The following is a 17562-nucleotide window of genomic DNA, read 5'->3' as shown; positions in this document are numbered from 1 at the left end:
CCTGTCTCTCTGTATTTTAATTTAGAATGTAAACGTCCTTTCATTAATGCCCCTTTGGGTCTTCCGGGTTCCTAACTCTCCCCCAGCCAGTAGCAAGTCCACTGTCTGGTACCATGTATCATATGCAACACAATCTGTTATGGATTGAATGTCAGTGTCCCCCTAAATTCATACATTGAAACCCTGTGCTGCTGGGATGCTATTAGGAGGCAGGGCTTTTGGCAGGTGATTGGGATTAGACAAAGTCATGAGGGTGGAGCCCCCATGAATGGGATTAGTTCTCGTAAAAGAGTCACAAAAGAGCTTGTCCTCTGCTCTCTGCCATGTGAGGAAATAGCAAGAAGTCAGCAGTCTACGACGTGGAAAAGGCACCCTGATCTTGGACTTCCAGCCTCCTGAACCGTGAGAACAAATTTCTGTTGTTTATAAGGTACTCAGTCTATGGTATTTCTGTCACAGCAGCCCGAACGGACTAAGACAGATTCTAACAATTTTTAAAAAGTTGGAGTAGGAAGGAAATGTTGACTCTATTGCTTCAAATGAGTAAGAGTTGGAAATTAATTGTGCGCAAGTTTGGAAGGCCTCCAGTATCATAAAGGTCCTGTGATAAAAGTGGATGTGTTTTTCTTCAAGACAGCATAATGTCAAGAGATTCTTGGACTTGTCAATAAGACTATTTCTGGTCTGTTCTACTCTATTCTTACATTAGTCTGTCTATCTATCTACCATCTATCTATCTATCCATCCATCCATCAATCATCTATCATCTATTTACCCATCTATTATCTATTCATGTCCACTACATGCAGAGAGATAGATGTCTCTATTTGTATCTACTCACTATAGAGATATAGTAAGAGTAATATGTGTGTGTGTGTGTGTGTGGGTGTGGGTGTGGGTGTGGGTGTGTGTTTAAGGATACAACAAATATTCTTCTTTTGGACTTCAGAGCCGGAAAATTAAATCCACCTTGCAAAGGGATGAGACTGGGAAAGTCTAACTGCTTTCATCATTGCTCCTCTTTGCTTACATTGCATTTACTGGGCCTTCTCAATTCAACATCATAACCTCTTAGTGAAAAGGTCCACCACTGGCTCACAATAATATCTTTGTCTCTTAGTTTACATTCTTAAGAAGGATAAAAGCTAATGGATCCATTTGTCTCAGTTTGGGCAGAGTCTTAATCTTTATCCACATCATCAGCCCCTGATCACACTATGGATTGGTCCCTTCAGGTTAGGTGCCCTTTCTGGGTCTATTTAGGGATTGTGGAGGAGGGGTGGAGTAAAGGTTAATTAGCATGCTAAGCTGTCCCTTTGAAAGCTGTGGATGGAAGAGTTTAACTTAAAAGTCAGGTGTAACAGGAAAATCACCACCTATATTCAATTCATAGCCCTAACTTCCCCATATCCTATCTGAGAGACTTTGGGCAAGTCACTCAATATTGTTGAGTTGTAGTTCCCTCATCTGTAAAATGGGTGTGAGCATATTTGTTCCACAAATTTGCTGTGAGGAGTAAATGAGATAAAAGGCATGAGCAGAGTGGCTACGTGGAGACACAGGTTATGCTTCCATCGCAGTAATTTTATTGCAGTGGTGCCAATGAGACCTGAGACAGTTTTTGCTAGGCTCATGAGTGAAAATTGGGTATAACAAGACTTTTCAGTATTAGAAACGATTAAGGAATAATATATTTTAGATCATTTCCCAAAATAGCAATGTACTTCCTACAATTTAACTTCTAGGGCCTTAAAGTAAATTGCTTGGGACTTCCCTGGTGGCATAGTGGTTAAGGATCTGCCTGCCAATGCAGGGGACACGGGTTCGAGCCCTGGTCCGGGAAGATCCCACATGTCGTGGAGCAGCTAAGCCCGTGCGCCACAACTACTGAGCCTGCGCTCTAAAGCCCACAAGCCACAACTACTGAAGCCCACGTGCCACAACGACTGAAGCCCGCCCACCTAAAGCCCGTGCTCCGCAACAAGAGAAGCCACCGCCATGAGAAGCCCGTGCACCACAATGAAGAGTAGCTCCCGCTCGCCACAACTAGAGAAAGCCCGCGTGCAGCAACGAAGACCCAACGCAGCCAAAAATAAATAAATAAATAAATAAATAAAATAAATTTGTAAAAAAAAAAAAAAGTAAATTGCTTGAAGAAATTTCTTTCCAAAGATTACAGGTGGGTAATTTTTGAAGTATGTCCACATTTAAGTATAGATCAAAGAAACCCATCTAAAAGAATTGTGGACTAAGTGACTCGACAACAGTGGCTTAAGCAAAAGTTCTTTTTAAAAGGGCTATCGGGAAGATTAAGAATCAAACTTTGGGGCTTCCCTGGTGGCGCAGTGGTTGAGAGTCTGCCTGCTAATGCAGGGGACACGGGTTCGAGCCCTGGTCTGGGAAGATCCCACATGCCGCGGAGCAACTAGGCCCGTGAGCCACAATTACTGAGCCTGCGCGTCTGGAGCCTGTGCTCTGCAACAAGAGAGGCCACGATAGTGAGAGGCCCGCGCACAGCCGTGAAGAGTGGTCCCCGCTTGCCGCAACTGGAGAAAGCCCTCGCACAGAAACGAAGACCCAGCACAGCCATAAATAAATAAATAAATACATAAAAAAAAAATTTAAAAAAAAAAAAAAAAGAATCAAACTTTGGAGGATTGGCAGTGGAAGGAATCATAGCATGTGAAATTCCTCAAATAAAAATTTATTGACTTAAAAAAAAAGGAGTGAGCAGAACATTGAGCCTATACATGGCAGGCCCTCAACAAAGACTTCAATTAACATTCAGAAACAGTGCTAAGTGTTTACAAACATTTAATCATCTTAATTCTCCAAACTGGAGTTCTACTATGTTTATGAAACCTGAATTTCCTGTTGGTCAAAAAGCTTATGAGTAGGCTGTTGTCTTTAAGCACACCATGCTTTCTAGATGTAACATTTATAGAGGACCCATTAGATGCAAAGTTTAAGGAACACAATGTCAGCCATTCTGGAGTACAAAGTGAAAAGAAAATGCCTGAGGAAAATGACAAGTGACAGCATCTAATGTAAAACAATTGGACTAATAATTTGAAAGGAGAGCAATAAAATATTTAATCAAATGCAGAGTTGCCAAAAATCTGCCTTTCTGCCAATCCATCTTCCGCACTACTCCTGGGATGGTTTCTAGGCACTAGTTACTTCAGAAGCAAAGACTCACTCACTCAAACCCCCTTAAGAGAAAAAGGATTTGTGATAAGTCCACATGGACTTGACCTGGATCAGAGGCCCTTCTAGGAGCCAGCTCCTCTGCCTGGTCCTTCTTTCTTTCTTCCTTCCTTCCTTCCTTCCTTCCTTCCTTCCTTCCTTCCTTCCTTCCTTCCTTCCTTTCTTTCCTGCATTGGGTCTTCGTTGCCACACGTGGACTTTCTCTAGTTGCGGCGAGCGGGGGCTACTCTTCATTGCAGTGCATGGGCTTCTCATTGCAGTGGCTTCTCTTGTTGTGGAGCATGGGCTCTAGGCATGCGGCCTTCAGTAGGTGTGGCGTGAGGGCTCAGTAGTTGTGGCTCGCAGGCTGTAGAGCGCAGGCTCAGTAGTTGTGGCGCACGGGCTTAGTTACTCCGCAGCATGTGGGATCTTCCTGGACCAGGGCTTGAACTCGTGTCCCCTGCATTGGCAGGCGGATTCTTAACCACTGCGCCACCAGGGAAGCCCCTGTCTGCCCGGTTCTTATGGTCTGCATGCTCTTGCTACTGCTGCCCTGGCCTCCTCTCCCTACCAACGAGCCAACTTTGTCTCAACCCTGTATACTTAAACTTGGAAGGAGCCCATCTGGCTGGCTTAGTAACAACCATACTCCATATTGGCCAGAACCATCATTTTAGGCCACCTCATGATCCTGTCTGTGGATGGCTGGCCCTGGGATCAGAACCTCTGATCCTTTTTATTCAATCCTGGTCAACACTGCCCTAACCAGTGCAGGGCAGCTTCCCTGAGCGAGGGGCTGTAGGCAGGTCAGCTCCATCTAGGAGGAGAAGTTGGGTCTGGAAAGCACTGTGTCTACCCGACAGACATGTCCAGGGTACATATTTTTTTTAAGACAGAAATTGAGTCATGGTACCCCTTTCTCATCATCATTTGTTTTTAATTCTTAAATTTTTGGGATTCCCACATTTTTTTTTTGGCTGTACCATGCAGCTTGTGGGATCTTAGTTCCCCAACCAGGGATCAAACCCCGGGCCCACAGCAGAGAAAACTCTGAGTCCTAACCACTGGACAGCCAGAGTGTTCCCCCAACCCATCACCTATTGTGGTGGTTTTCAATAAGCAATATTTAGGATGCTTCTTAGCCTTACCCATAACTACCAGATCAGTGGCATGAAGAATAGAGCTAAGAGGTTGCTTTTTTTTTTTTTTTTTTTAAAGCAAAGTTGCCAAAGTTCCCAAAATGTGCCTTGTTCATTTTCAGTGAACAAGGTTTAGCATGCTAGCTGGCAGAGTTGAAATTCAATAAATGTTTGATGAAAATATAACAGAATGACAAGGTTTTCTTAAACTATCCCGATATATGAAAACCTCCACCTACTTTCTTGTGCTAAAGATCTCCCCAAGTTCAGGTCAGTTTTCTTGATTCCCCTCACTTGAGGGACAGACAGCTCAGCCTCATCCAAGCTGAGCCGCCCAGGCCCCTTTCCCGCTCTCCATCCAGTTACAGGTGGAGAAGGGATCGAACCCCCAGATCTCTCCCTCAGTTCCACCATCCTTGCAAACATCTGCTCAGCACATGTGTAAGATCATTTTGTAATGTATAAGCACAGAGTGGGCTAAATCCAGATTCGGGGAGGAGGCGTCCCACTAATGAAAACATAATATACGGAGCAGAGTCTTGTGAGAAGAGAATAGCGGAGCACTTGGCATCTTCTGAAGCATCACTTTCCTGTCTTCCCCAAGAACAATGGGGTTGAATTCGCCTCTATGTGCATGATTAAAAGAGCTGAAAATAGATCACACAGTTTCTCCAGGGTGATCTTGTTTTAAAACACAGTGTTGATAATGATCATCTTCTTTTTAAAAAGCCTCTCCCCACCCCAACCTACCCCCAAAAAGCCCTCCATAGCCCTGCACTGATGAAACGGCAGACTTTATCCCTTTGTACCTTTCCATGTGCTCTTCTCCCTGTTTAGAGCACCACCACCCCTTCTCTGATTGGGAAACTCCTTACCGTCCCTGAAAGACACAGCTCAGCACTTGGCTGCTGGCGATTTCCTCCCAGGCACTTGCTGCAGCGAGCCCCGGACTCCCCGCTTGCTCCCACGGGGCAGTGTGGCCCAGGGTCCGTGCAGCAAACAACACTTAGATCACTGACACGGGTAGCCTGGCTCTATGACCAGCTGTGCCACTGTGCGTCAATTACTTACTGCCTCTGTGCCTCAGTTTCCCCATCTGATAGCGATTGTAAAACTCAGTTCCTAGCCTATAGGGTTGTGCTATGTTGCATAATATAGTGCTTAAGACAGCGCCTGACACATAATCAGCAGGAACTAAATGTTAGTTCTTATTCATAAACATTGTGTAAGGAAGCATCAGTGAGTATCTTGTTGAACAACTATGCAATCTTAGGTTTTCTCTAAGTTAGTGGTAAGAACTCAGCATAAAGAAAATCAGGGCAACTGCTTTTTATATCAGGGTTTCCAACTTTACCTACCTGTAGGGGGTTGTGATTTCAAAACAAGAAGCCCCACATCCCCATTCAAGACTGGATAAGCCATAATGTGTTTGTAGGTGACAGTCCATTTTTATTCTTTTTTTGAGCTAGGTATTTTAGTCTAACTATGGAATGCAGATGAATATGAGCTCTTTCATAACAACGATCTGTATTTTAAGAGGCTTGGTTATTTAAAAAAAAAAAAATTTGTCCTGTCCCTTCCCTTCCCCTAGAGCGTGAGCTGAGATGTAAAGTTGAGTTAAATTTATAATGTGCTTCTGACCTTATGAGAAATAGGCCCTGGAGACAGTTTTCAAGTTGTCTAGTTCCTGCGAAATTATAATGGGTAGGTTTGGTTTTAGAAGAACTGTCAGTTAAGGCAGCTTTTCTTCCCCTACAGTATGACTAATAATGGCAGTTATTAAAATTGAAGCTAAAATACCTAGAATTAAGATTTTGGCAGAACATACTGAGACATTCCATGGTTTTGGACATTTTAAGTATATGCCTTGATGAAACGTTCACTTCTCACTTAACAGATTTTAAAAGCAAGAGGTGGAAATAAGTGACAGAAATAAAAGTTATATGACAAATGTATCTTAAATGCTCCTCCAATGAATTTTAAAATTAAAAGTAGGATAAGGGAAAAAAGTCTGAGTGGAAGGTCAAGCCTAAAGGATTGAAAACAGCTTAGAAACTCCTTGAGGAGAGTATTTCGGGAAATTTAAATTTCCTGCGAAGCTTTGCTCTTTGTGAGGATCTAATACTTTGAGAGTGGTTTTCACTGTCAGGGCTAATCTTTCAAACCTGGCCCAAGATTATGAGTGGAAAGGTTTCACTTGGCCCAGTTTTGACACGAAGCTATCTCTAGTTTCCCTCTGGCTTTCAAAAGCAGGCTTGCCCATCACTGACTGAAGTGGAAACCCCGAATCACTGCATATCTTCCCCTCTTGGGCCCTTGGGACTTTTCAGCGCAGACCAGGCTCCAGCTGGCTGTGGAGCGTCCTTGGACGCCTGCTTACATTTTCTCCCCTTTAGTGTTGGCTAGGAGTAGACAGAGAGCTCTAGGCCATATGGGCTCCCTCTGCCCTAGTTGGCTGCACATTCTACCCAAATACAATGAGAAAAAAATGGTTTCTAAGTGCAAATCGTTGTTCCAAAATTATTTTACTATCTAAAACAGGGCTTGCTTTATCAGGGACAAAAATCTTTCTCCACATTTAATTCCTCATCACTCCAGTTCCAACTCTTACCCCGCCTCCCCACCTCTTTGCCTTACTTCCTGTCCCCTCTAGTAGTTCTTCCGTCTCCTGATCTCTTATGGCATGGAGCGTTTGTCCTTTCTCCTTACTGGGATTTTGGATTTTATCATAATGGCTATTCAGCAATCTGCCTCCATAATTATTATCCATTGTTCATAAAAATCCAAAGCATAAATTTCCTTTAAAGATGGATCCATTCCCAAAGCCTACTTCCTCTCTTTTTCTGAAGTGAAACAAAGGTTCTATTTTAGACTAATAAGCAGCCTCAGAGAGGGTGTGAAGATCTAATGGAAATTCTCTCTTAACGAGTATATTTACTTATTAAATAAAAATGATCCAGTTCCCAAAATGAAACTGATAAAGGTTTTTTCACCCCAACTAAATACTGGATAGAGTGAAAGATATAAATTAATCAAGATGTTTAATGTTAAAATATGCCTATACAATGAACAATAATAAAAATGATAGAGTATCTATTACTCTTAAGTATTTATATAGTATAAATATTAGACAAATTTTAAAGGCTCATAAAAGACTCTCTCTCTCTTTTTTTCTTTTCTATCAGTTATCTTTTATTATCTTTTCTCTAAAAGGTAAGTGAACCTTTTTTGCAAATGGACCACTAATGTCACATACCAGTAGGGGGCACTAAAACATTGCTGTTAAACGTTATTAAAAAACACTTTTATCAGAGTGAAAACGGGTTTTTGGGCAACTTTTCTTTTGCCCCATCAGGTTAATTGGAAAATGATGGAGGAAGATGGCAAGGGAGAGAAACACAGTTCAATTAGAAGATCAAAGCTAATAAATCATCTTGGCTAAGTTTGCAGAGAATCATTTTCTGTGTTAAAAACTAACGTGGACTTCCCTGGTGGCACAGTGGTTAAGAATCTGCCTGCCAGTGCAGGGGACACGGGTTCGAGCCCTGGTCTGGGAAGATCCCACACGCTTCGGAGCAAATAAGCCCGTGCCCCACAGCTACTGAGCCTGCGCTCTAGAGCCCGCAAGCCACAACTACTGAGCCCGCATGCCACAACTACTGAAGCCTGTGCGCCTAGAGCCCGTGCTCCGCAACAAGAGAAGCCACTGCAATGAGAAGCCCACGCACCGCGACGAGGAGTAGCCCTTGCTTGCCACTACTAGAGAAAGCCTGCACGCAGCAACGAAGACCCAACGCAGCCAAAAATAAATAAATTTATTAAAAAAAAAAACAAAACTAACGTGACAGCTGTATAATATGTTTGGAATCAGTGAACTTCTCCTGGACACAAGACCTCATGCTGGCTCTCTGATGTCCCATAACAACTGTGGACAATTACGTATGGGGATCCCTCAAACGGAAAGAAATGGCAAAACTCAACTGTACGTGGTCTACTACGCCTTGTGATGGTCTAGGATATGTAACTTTAAAATCCTAGATTGTAATAGTTTTCAGTTAGATGGTAGTTTGGGTTTGGACCCTTTGGCCATTCACTTGAGGTGTGGCAAGAATATGCCGTGGGGAACGGCTAGATGACTTTCTTGGGCGTCGGGTGCCACACTGATCTGGTCAGTCTGGACCACTGGGCTCCCTGCTCTTTACTGGCAGGGACAACCCACGTCATGCGGTGAATGAACATCTGGTCCTAAAAAAAGTGAGTGCTCTGGGGCTGCCTGGTGGCGCAGTGGTTAAGAATCCGGGTTCGATCCCTGGTCCGGGAAGATCCCACGTGCCGCAGAGCAACTAAGCCCGTGCACCACAACTACTGAGCCTGCGCTCTAGAGCCCTTGAACTACAGCTACTGAGCCCGTGTGCTGCAACTACTGAAGCCCACGTGCCTAGAGCCCGTGCTCCACAACAAGAGAAGCCACCGCAATGAGAAGCCCGTGCACTGCAACGGAGAGTAGCCCCCGCTCGCCACAACTAGAGAAAGCCCGCGCGCAGCAGCGAAGACCCAACACAGCCATAAATAAATAAATAAATTTAATTAAATTTTGTTTTTAAAAAAGTGAGTGCTCTGCTTCTTGGATTGTTTATTTCCATGAGAGGGAAAAGCAAGCCCGTGCATGTCCCTTTGGCTATGCTGCACAGCTAGAGATTGCGCACTGAATTTAGCCCGGCCTGCGGCATTCTGGTCATTTATTTTGCAAAGTTTAGTAGTATGGAAAGAAACCAGCAGCACAGGGGGAGAAAATTCCTATGGCTCTGAACATGTTAAGATGGCTATCAAATACAGGGCCCAGCCCAGCTAGTCTCCAGTGGGGTAGGCTTGCGCTCTGTCCCTGCCAAGATGTTAAAAGCTCCCTGGGCAACGTAATTCGGCTGCGCGGGGCATGAGATGAGGGTTTAGATCCAGACGCGGGAGCAGCTGCAGTAATGTGAGCTGAGAGGAATGCAAGCGTGTGTGGGGAGTGTGGATTTCAAAAGCAGGTTCTCCGAAGAGTGTTTCCCTGCCCATCGAGAGGCCCGGGGTTAACCTTATGACGAGGAAGGGAAATAATGAAATGTTGTCATCAGCCCAAGCAGGTGGACGGCAGAGGCACGGACAACGCGGATGAGACCGAGTCTGAGAGATGGGGGTGACCGACTGACAACTCACAGTGTCAGTTGTGATTCCAAAAGGCCCGGGCCTGCAAAGGAGCCACAGAGGTTATGTGGATGGCCAGTATTTGCAATCTGGGTGGACCGGATCCAGTCGGGACATCTGAGGCTGGTCTCAGGAAAGGCTGGTCTGGCATTAGGGTGCCTTCAGCCACACGGGCCTGGAGGGGTTGGGGGGTGGTGGTGGGAGCTTGAATGCACTTTGGGTAGCTGGGTGTGGGAGGGAGGGACCTCATGCGGGTTCTGTAGGCTCCTGAGGGGACCACCAGAGGATCTGGTCTACCCTTGCCTTATTCAATAGGCTGGCCTTCCCATTCTTTCAACGAGCCGCACACAAAAATGCCTTTCATCCAAAGGCTGCTTTTCCTAAATGTGATATTTCTAAGGGCTCTCCAGAAGCCTAGGGAAGGTGGGAGAGAAGACCTCCAGGGGCTAGGGAAGGGAGAGTGAGGCCCTCTTTCCCCTGCCATTCTTACTTGTCCACATGATGGTTTACTGAGGGCAAGGGGTAGTGGACCTGTACGGGTGGGCATGGTTGAGCCCTCATGCACTACAGATACAAGACTAACTGGAAGCGGAAGTTAAGCCTTTGATGGACCGGAAGAGCCATGGTGGATGGTGGGTTGCCACTCAGCAGAGAGCCCCTCTGAATTATCTTTAAAAGGAATCTCAGACCTTGTAAACAAGTCTGCAATGCCTGGGGCTAATCCCACCTGCAGGCGCTTTCATATAATTATCTCAGTGGAGCCTCACAGCAGCAAGTATTATCATTCCCCTTATTCAGATAAGGAAACTGCCTGGAGGAACAATGAATAAGAGTTTGCATCTGGATTTAGGTCCTTCAACCTTCCACGCTAGCGATCCTCTCACCACAGTTCACTGCCCTCTGCTGGGTTGGTGACGGAGGGGTAACAAGTATTAGATCTACTTACTAAAGAAGCCACACGGATTACTGTTGAGCAAAGACTCTGGAGCAGACTGTTGGGTAGGTATCCTTGTTAGCTAGGGGACCTTGTGCAAGTTGCTCAACCTCCACGGGCCCCCATTCCCTCTTCTGTCAAAGAGTGCCTCCCCCACAGGGTTTGGGAAGATGCAATGAGTTTATATGGTACGGTGCTTGGAACATAGTAAGTTCTAGATGCATGTTTTCCTCTGATGCTGACCATGCTTCTTGTTCATAAACCGTGCATTAGCAGCATGGATTTTGTTGAGACTTTGCTCTCAAGTTAGTGCTTTATTTGCTTAACTGCATTTTTGGGTTAGGGCCCTTTAGTCCCTCAGTGGAATGTTAAAAATCTACCCTAACCTTTGGAAAAACGTAACTGATCCTTTAGCCAGTGGATTAGTTTTCTAGGGCTGCCATGACAAAATACCACAGACCGATTGGCTTAAACAACAGAAATTAATTTTCTCATAGTTTTGGAGGCTAGAAGTCCAAGATTAAGGTGTCAGCAGGATTGGTTTCTGCTGAGGCCTCTCTCCTTGGCTGGCGGTCAGCCTCCTTCTTTGCTTTGTCCTCACATCATCTCTCCTCTGTGTGTGCTCACATTTCCCCTTTTTATAAGGACACTAGTCAGATAGGATTAGGGACCACCTTAATGGCCTCATTTTAACTTAATCACCTCTTTAAAGGCCTTTTCTCCAAACGCACTCACATTCTGAGGTTCTGGGGGCTTCAAAGTATGAATTTGGAGGGGTGGATGCAATGTAGCCCATAACAGTCAGGTTCCTCAAACCCCCAAAATCTAGATGCACTAACTTCAATCTAAGATTGCAACAGGTGCTATTTAAAGGGAGAAGTTGCGAGCTTGGGAGCAGTGTGATGTCTGGTGGATACCAGCGCGAGTGCCACATATGGGTACCACAGCACACTGAGGATTTTAAATTGTGTAGGATATCACGATTTAAAAATTTCCCCTCGCTCCTCTCTCCTGCTGTCGTTCTCAGCTGCCTAAGAGAAGAACGCGGTGCAGGGCAGCAGGTGGAAGTGAGTGTGCACTAAGGAACACCGATGTCCCCTCACCTGGGTCCAACTCAAGAAAGGCCTTTGACTCTCTCTGGGAAACAAGAGAGAGTACTTTATCCATTATGACCACCTTAATAATTTCTTCATCACGACCCATTTAAAAATTATTTTTCCATTATGACCAGTTTAAGAATTTATCAGCAAATGTAGCTGTGAAGGTCCTTCCTAATAAAAAACTTTCACACCTTTAAGTGTTTGGGGGTAACATTTACATTACAAATTCTTACCTTGACTGTGTAATTTTAGCAACTTCTTTTGTTTCTTAATTTCAGGTCCTCCTGATTCCTGATTTAAGAGGTTTCCATGGTTCTCATCAATTTTTGTTTATCAATCAGTGACTGAATTTGTTGTATGTTTTAATTAGGTTGTGAAAATAAGGTGGCATTTACGATCTTTTAATAGAATCCTGGTGTGTACACATAGGAACGTGAGCGTGTACGCCCTCAGGCTTGCACACGTGCGTACACACACACACACACACACACACACACACAGGGTGACACAGTTTTACAGTACCGTTGCCAAGAATAACTAATCTAGGAATAACTGCAGAATCTGATAATACAGGTGGTATTTCTTGTTAAAATAATTTGTCTACATGAACAGACATGAATTCTTTTTAATTATAAAAGTGAACGTTAACGTTAAGCTACTGCCTTATTCCTAAATGTTTCTTTTTTTTTTAACTATCAAAATCACTTTATTCTCTCTCATACGTAAGGCATTAAACCTGAGAAGATTGGAAAAAACATCATGAATTACTCTTCACGTGACTTCCTAAATAAAAATAGTTTATGGTTCAAAGTTTGAAAGGCAGTTTATCTAAAAGAATGCTTTAAAATTACTAAAGCTAACCTTAATCAATTGTCTTAACAGGTAATTAAGCATTTAGAAGCTAGTTTCTAAATAAGTATTTCGATTGTCTTAAAAAAAAAAATCAGACCTAGAAAAAAAAATTCGGGACCCAGAAGCCATTATATTCCAATTCCCTTTAAGTAGAATACTTTTTCTTGTTTCTGTTCTGTATGTTTTTGTTTTCTTTCTTCTTTTTTTTTTTTTTTGAGAGTGCTAATGTTGTAGGACTATTCTGTTTTCATGAGGAAGTCATTTGTCTCCAGTTGTTATGTTTCTTGGAGACATCTAACTCTTACAAAACATGCTATGGTGTTTGAGTGGGTTTAGTTTTTTAAGAATTTTGCCCCCCAAAAAGAGCCACAGAAAACCAAAGAATACACTGTATCAATTCTCTTCTGCAATTGTTTTAGAGAAATTTGCTCTATTGTTAAAGTTGTGCTGCTTTCTATGATAACATTATCTGTTAAATGAAGCTGCCAGAATCATCATCAGCTAAACTACCAAAATGAGTCAGCTAACTTTATTTTTAACCGCTTTTTAATTGCCTGCTGAGACTATCAAGCATAATGTCAGAGGATTTTTAAAGCCTTTATAGCAATGTTTTGGTATATCAGGCCACATAAAAAGGTGCATCGATGGTTCAGAATTCTCAAGTCATTTCCATGAGTTTTTCCTTTTAAAACTCAGCTGTAGGGCATGGATAAGTAATAAAAATCCCTGAGATTGGAGACTTTTCCTAAATTCTTGCTATGACATTCCATGGATGTTATACATACTATCTCTGAATCCACAAAGAATCAGTTGGATTTGGGCAACCGATGTGCAAAACATTTGAACATGAAGGAGTCATAGCAGGATTTAGAACAAATATCAGTGATTTAGAAATCATGTGTTTACCTAAGCTGAAGTCATTCGTATAGTAACAAAAACCTACCCACGAGGTTGTACCGATGTCAAAGAACAAACATTTCATCCCTGTTTCAAAGTACTTTAAGACATTACTGTAATCCTTACAATACCTCTTTGAGCTATGTAGGTGGCAAGTAATATCAAGATAAAATTTCAAAATGCAGAATAAATTGAACACTACTTAGGGAATAAAAGAACTTCAGTTGATCGTGCTTTGTTGATTTTCTGCTTTTCTTGGAAGAGCCATTGGTGATTTAATTTTATCATATTTTGCAGGTAGGGCCAACATCACAGCATACTTGATAAAACAGCTACTGTGATCTATAAGAGAGCCACTGTGTTTCCAGAGCTTTCTACTCACACTATAGCCTTGGCTGGAGATGAGCGAGGGACACACGTGATTTGCTTTCCTATCCAGGTGGAGGCATTCTGCTCCTTTCCCCAGGCCTTGTCGGTTTGTGTCTACAATAAAAAGTAAAACATCAAATCAAGTATCAAATATACAACTATTGAAGAAAAGAGATAATATATTTGGATTATTATACTGATTTTACTTGATTATCATACAAAATTATGATTATCTGCTGACTCTCACAACTGGATGCACTGGCTAATTAAAACTAGGACATCTCCTGGGGATGGGAAAGCATGGAGGGGTGATTTCCCTTTCGTGATTCATTGGCAATTTAAACTGACTGGAAGGAAGGTAGCCACAGCTAAGCTCTTCTGACTAATACTGGCCTGTAGTCTGTGGGTCATAGAGGCTGCCGATATGTCTCTGTGATGGGAGGCTGAAGACAGGAGAACACAGCCTAAACTCTTAGCTGAAGGGTGTTTTATTCATGCTTTTTATGAAAACTGGGGGCATTAAGATAGGAACCCATCCCCTTCCCAAAGTAAGTTTTTCTAAAGGTGCTTTACAAATATTCCTGATATTTTATGCTCACCTGGTGGTGGAGAGGGCACTTTCCAATTCACTTTGAGGTGGAGAGGAACACAAGGGTTTTGTTTGTTTTGCTCTTAATTTTGTTTACTGTCTCATGAAAGTAAACCTTATGGCTTTGATCAATCCCCAGCATGTTCAGCAATAGAGTTGGATTCAGTAGTATTGGAATAACGTAAGGTCCCTCATTTGAATTGTAAAATATCATGTTCACTTGTTCTAAGCTAAATCTGAGCTTCTGAAACTCATGTGAGGAATGGCTTTTAGATAAAGATCCAAAGCTAACCACTTTCTTTGGTGGGGATAGAGCTCAGGAGACCTGGTGAACTTGGTTTGATGTGCTTTATTGAGGATCAGGAGAGCTTTGGAAAGAGTTCCAGATGAGCCAACCTTTCTGGAAGGGCAGGTTGCTCTTACTGTAGATGTAGATGGTCTGAGGCTGTCTGTTCAGATAAGCAAGTGCTAATGGCTTGAAATCCCCGACATCATTTGTGTTATACAAATGCAAACGTCAGCATTATTATTGTCATTTATATTCTATCTCTAGGCTTCTTTCATTAACATAAACTAAACTGGTTTCAGGCAGAGCTGATTGCTGACAAAGATCCCTCCACCCCCCAAAATGTTCCAATGTCAATTTTCTGGCAAAAAACTGAATCATCAAATTAACCTCTGGTTAATTTCTAGGGCTCTAGAAAAATCCCAACATTTTACGGAGGCAGAAGGTGTGTTAACCAGGACATGAGCTCTGGATTTTGATAACAGTAGGATCAAGTCTGATTACAATTAGATAAGCTTCTAAAGTACAACATTAAGTAAGTTTCTTAGCTCTGTGTACCTCAGTTTCAATTTCTGTAAAATATGAATCATAAGAATTCCTACATTATTGGTTGGCTTTGAGGACTGATTCATATAATAGCTATATAGTGCTTAGTCCATAATTACTGTTGAAAAATGGTAGTTTTTATTAACACTGGGGCATAAAGAAAATGTGTATATTCTGCTTCTGAGTAAAAAGTGATTTATGGCTTAGAAATGAAAACATTTTGAAACAAGAGATATATATTTATATTTATCAATATACATATCATCTTGTTTCAGATGATATATAAATCTGAAAAACAGGAGGGCGAGATCTCACCGAGCCTAGTCTCGGATTGTGGAAAGAGTTTTTCCAGGTTGTAATCTTCTGGAGTGCAGGCATGCAATGTAGCTGTCAAATGTTCTGTTTTCAGTTTGTTGTTCAAACACAAAATTATTTGAAGTATATAACGTCAACATATGAGACAAATCAGTTTTTTCCTTCAGCATGGTATCAGTGATCAGCTAATTGGAAGTTCCATTTTAAAATGTTAAACCTTAGAATATAGAATATTTCAGTGTGTTTTAAAGGCTGTATTTACCACAAAATAAAAACCTGGTATTCCAGAGAAATACTCACTATTCATCTATGTTTACTCTCTGGCATAGCAGACTTTGCATATGGGTGGGCTGTGTTGAGTCAGCCAAATCTGAAATTTGATAAACTCTTACCTCCTGTTTTTACACCATAACTGACACAGTCAGTGACTATACATGTCATATTAAAAACACATGTACACTGACTATATAGTCATTACCTCTTGTTATTGACTTTTATCAACAAATGGCAAGCAACATGGTTAGTTACTATAAAATGCTGTTTCTTCTTCCTTCATTCTTTCATTACTGTCGTGGACTCCCAGGGGTTTACAATCACATTTGACGCCCTTTCTCTACTGTAATCTTATGGAAATAGGGCAATTTGATTGGAAAAAACTGATTATAGTAAAACAGCAATTAATTCTTACCACTTAACTTGAACATTCATACATGTTAGTTTTCCAAGTAAATAAGTAGAACGCCTTGTTAAACTTCCTTTCTGCCAAAAATGTACTGCCATCTGTGATCTACATGGCAGCTTTTTCTTATTTAATACATATGTCCCCCCTTTTTTGGGAAGCATGTTAAGAGCTTTAATATGACATGAAACAGAAATAAAATAGTGAAAACACATTGTGTTTCAAGCATGAGTGCAAAATTCAGATTTGTGATATTCAAAGAATTTGGGCTTTCATGTGCCATCCATTAATTTTTATGGCAACTCTCAGTCCTTAATGTTAGAAAAAATTTTAATTGTAATGTGCAGGCAGTTTGGAGTTTGGGAGAGTAATTTTATTGTCTCAAAGATAGTTAAAGACCTAGTGTTTAAAATAGGCTGAATTTCATTAGTCTGAAAACCTCCAGTTAGAAAGGTAAAGTGAAAAGCAATGCAATACAAAGAAAGAGTTTTGGCCTGAATGCTAGGAGGTCTGAATTCTGGCCCAGCTCTTCACTTAACTGTACAGCCTCGGGCAAATCACTTAACTTCTCATTGTCTGTTTTCTTACCTGTAAAACGAGGGGTTTGTGTGAGACCTGTAACGATCACCTATAAATCCATCACCCAGATATAACCACTGCCAAAATTTTTTAGCCGACAGTGGTACCTCCAACCTTTTAAATATTGTATCACCAGCATTGTCGCAATGCCATTATGTATGCTTGGTCCACTTTATTTTAAATGACTATATATGATTCTACCTTACAGGCATTTAACCATTCTCTATTGTTGGTCATTTAGATTATCTCCAAATACATTTTTAGTATTGTTGTAGGGACCCACAAGTAGTCTCTCACCAACACTTAAAGCAAAGGGATAGAGTTTATCGAAGCTGACACACATCTTCACAGCACAATAGAAAATGCTGGATCTCTGGTTTATGATTTGCCCAATGCTCCTCTCCAGTTACAGATTAGTAAGCATCATCTTTATTTGTGATAGACAAATAATCTGCCATATCCCGTGTCTCTTGTCCATTTGGGGCAAGATCATCCAAATCCCAAGGCCTGGTGGCCAGAGCTCATACTCCCAACACCTGCGGATGTTCATTCATTCAGCTTTTCTACCTCATCTTATTATTTTTCTTCAAAATGGTGACTATAAGACATCAATTCTTTTCTGCCTTAGCATTCCTTGTATCTATCAAATACTTTTTTTTGTGGAATTCCTTCAAATAAATATTGTCAGTATGCATTGCTGATTATTTAGAGAGTGACATAGTCTTAATTCTGACATCAAATATCATATAAAGGAAAATAAACTATTTATGACCTCAAGGAATTTGCCATCAAAACAATACTCTGAAGAAAAAAAAAAAAAATAAAGAAAAACCAACGTACTGTGTGATGCATGGCACCTGGCCTGTACATAGGAGGTGCTCTACAAGTATTTGCTGAATGCAGG

The 17562-nt window shown here is 41.8% G+C and overlaps 2 long non-coding RNA genes across 8 annotated transcripts in view; one reads left to right on the top strand and one right to left on the bottom strand.

Moving 5' to 3' along the window:
• The window catches only part of LOC309615705, an 88819-nt gene that overhangs the window by 67664 nt on the left and 3593 nt on the right, over positions 1 to 17562 (bottom strand). For 6 of the 7 annotated variants that reach the window (XR_014236986.1, XR_014236987.1, XR_014236988.1 and 3 more), the window contains exon 3: positions 13678 to 13778. This is a non-coding gene — a long non-coding RNA (uncharacterized lncRNA). Of the gene's footprint in view, positions 1 to 13385; positions 13779 to 17562 lie in introns of those variants that run through there. The other variant, XR_014236992.1, reaches the window with a different exon arrangement.
• Positions 8897 to 13291, top strand: LOC309615716. Its single transcript, XR_014237012.1, has 3 exons — positions 8897 to 9534; positions 10363 to 10511; positions 11474 to 13291. It is a non-coding gene; the product is annotated as an uncharacterized lncRNA (long non-coding RNA).

This window comes from Balaenoptera borealis (assembly GCF_965194805.1).
Source record: "Balaenoptera borealis genome assembly, chromosome: 18".
In the NCBI taxonomy this organism is placed as follows: domain Eukaryota; kingdom Metazoa; phylum Chordata; class Mammalia; order Artiodactyla; family Balaenopteridae; genus Balaenoptera; species Balaenoptera borealis.
This window is presented reverse-complemented; position numbering and strand designations above follow the sequence as displayed.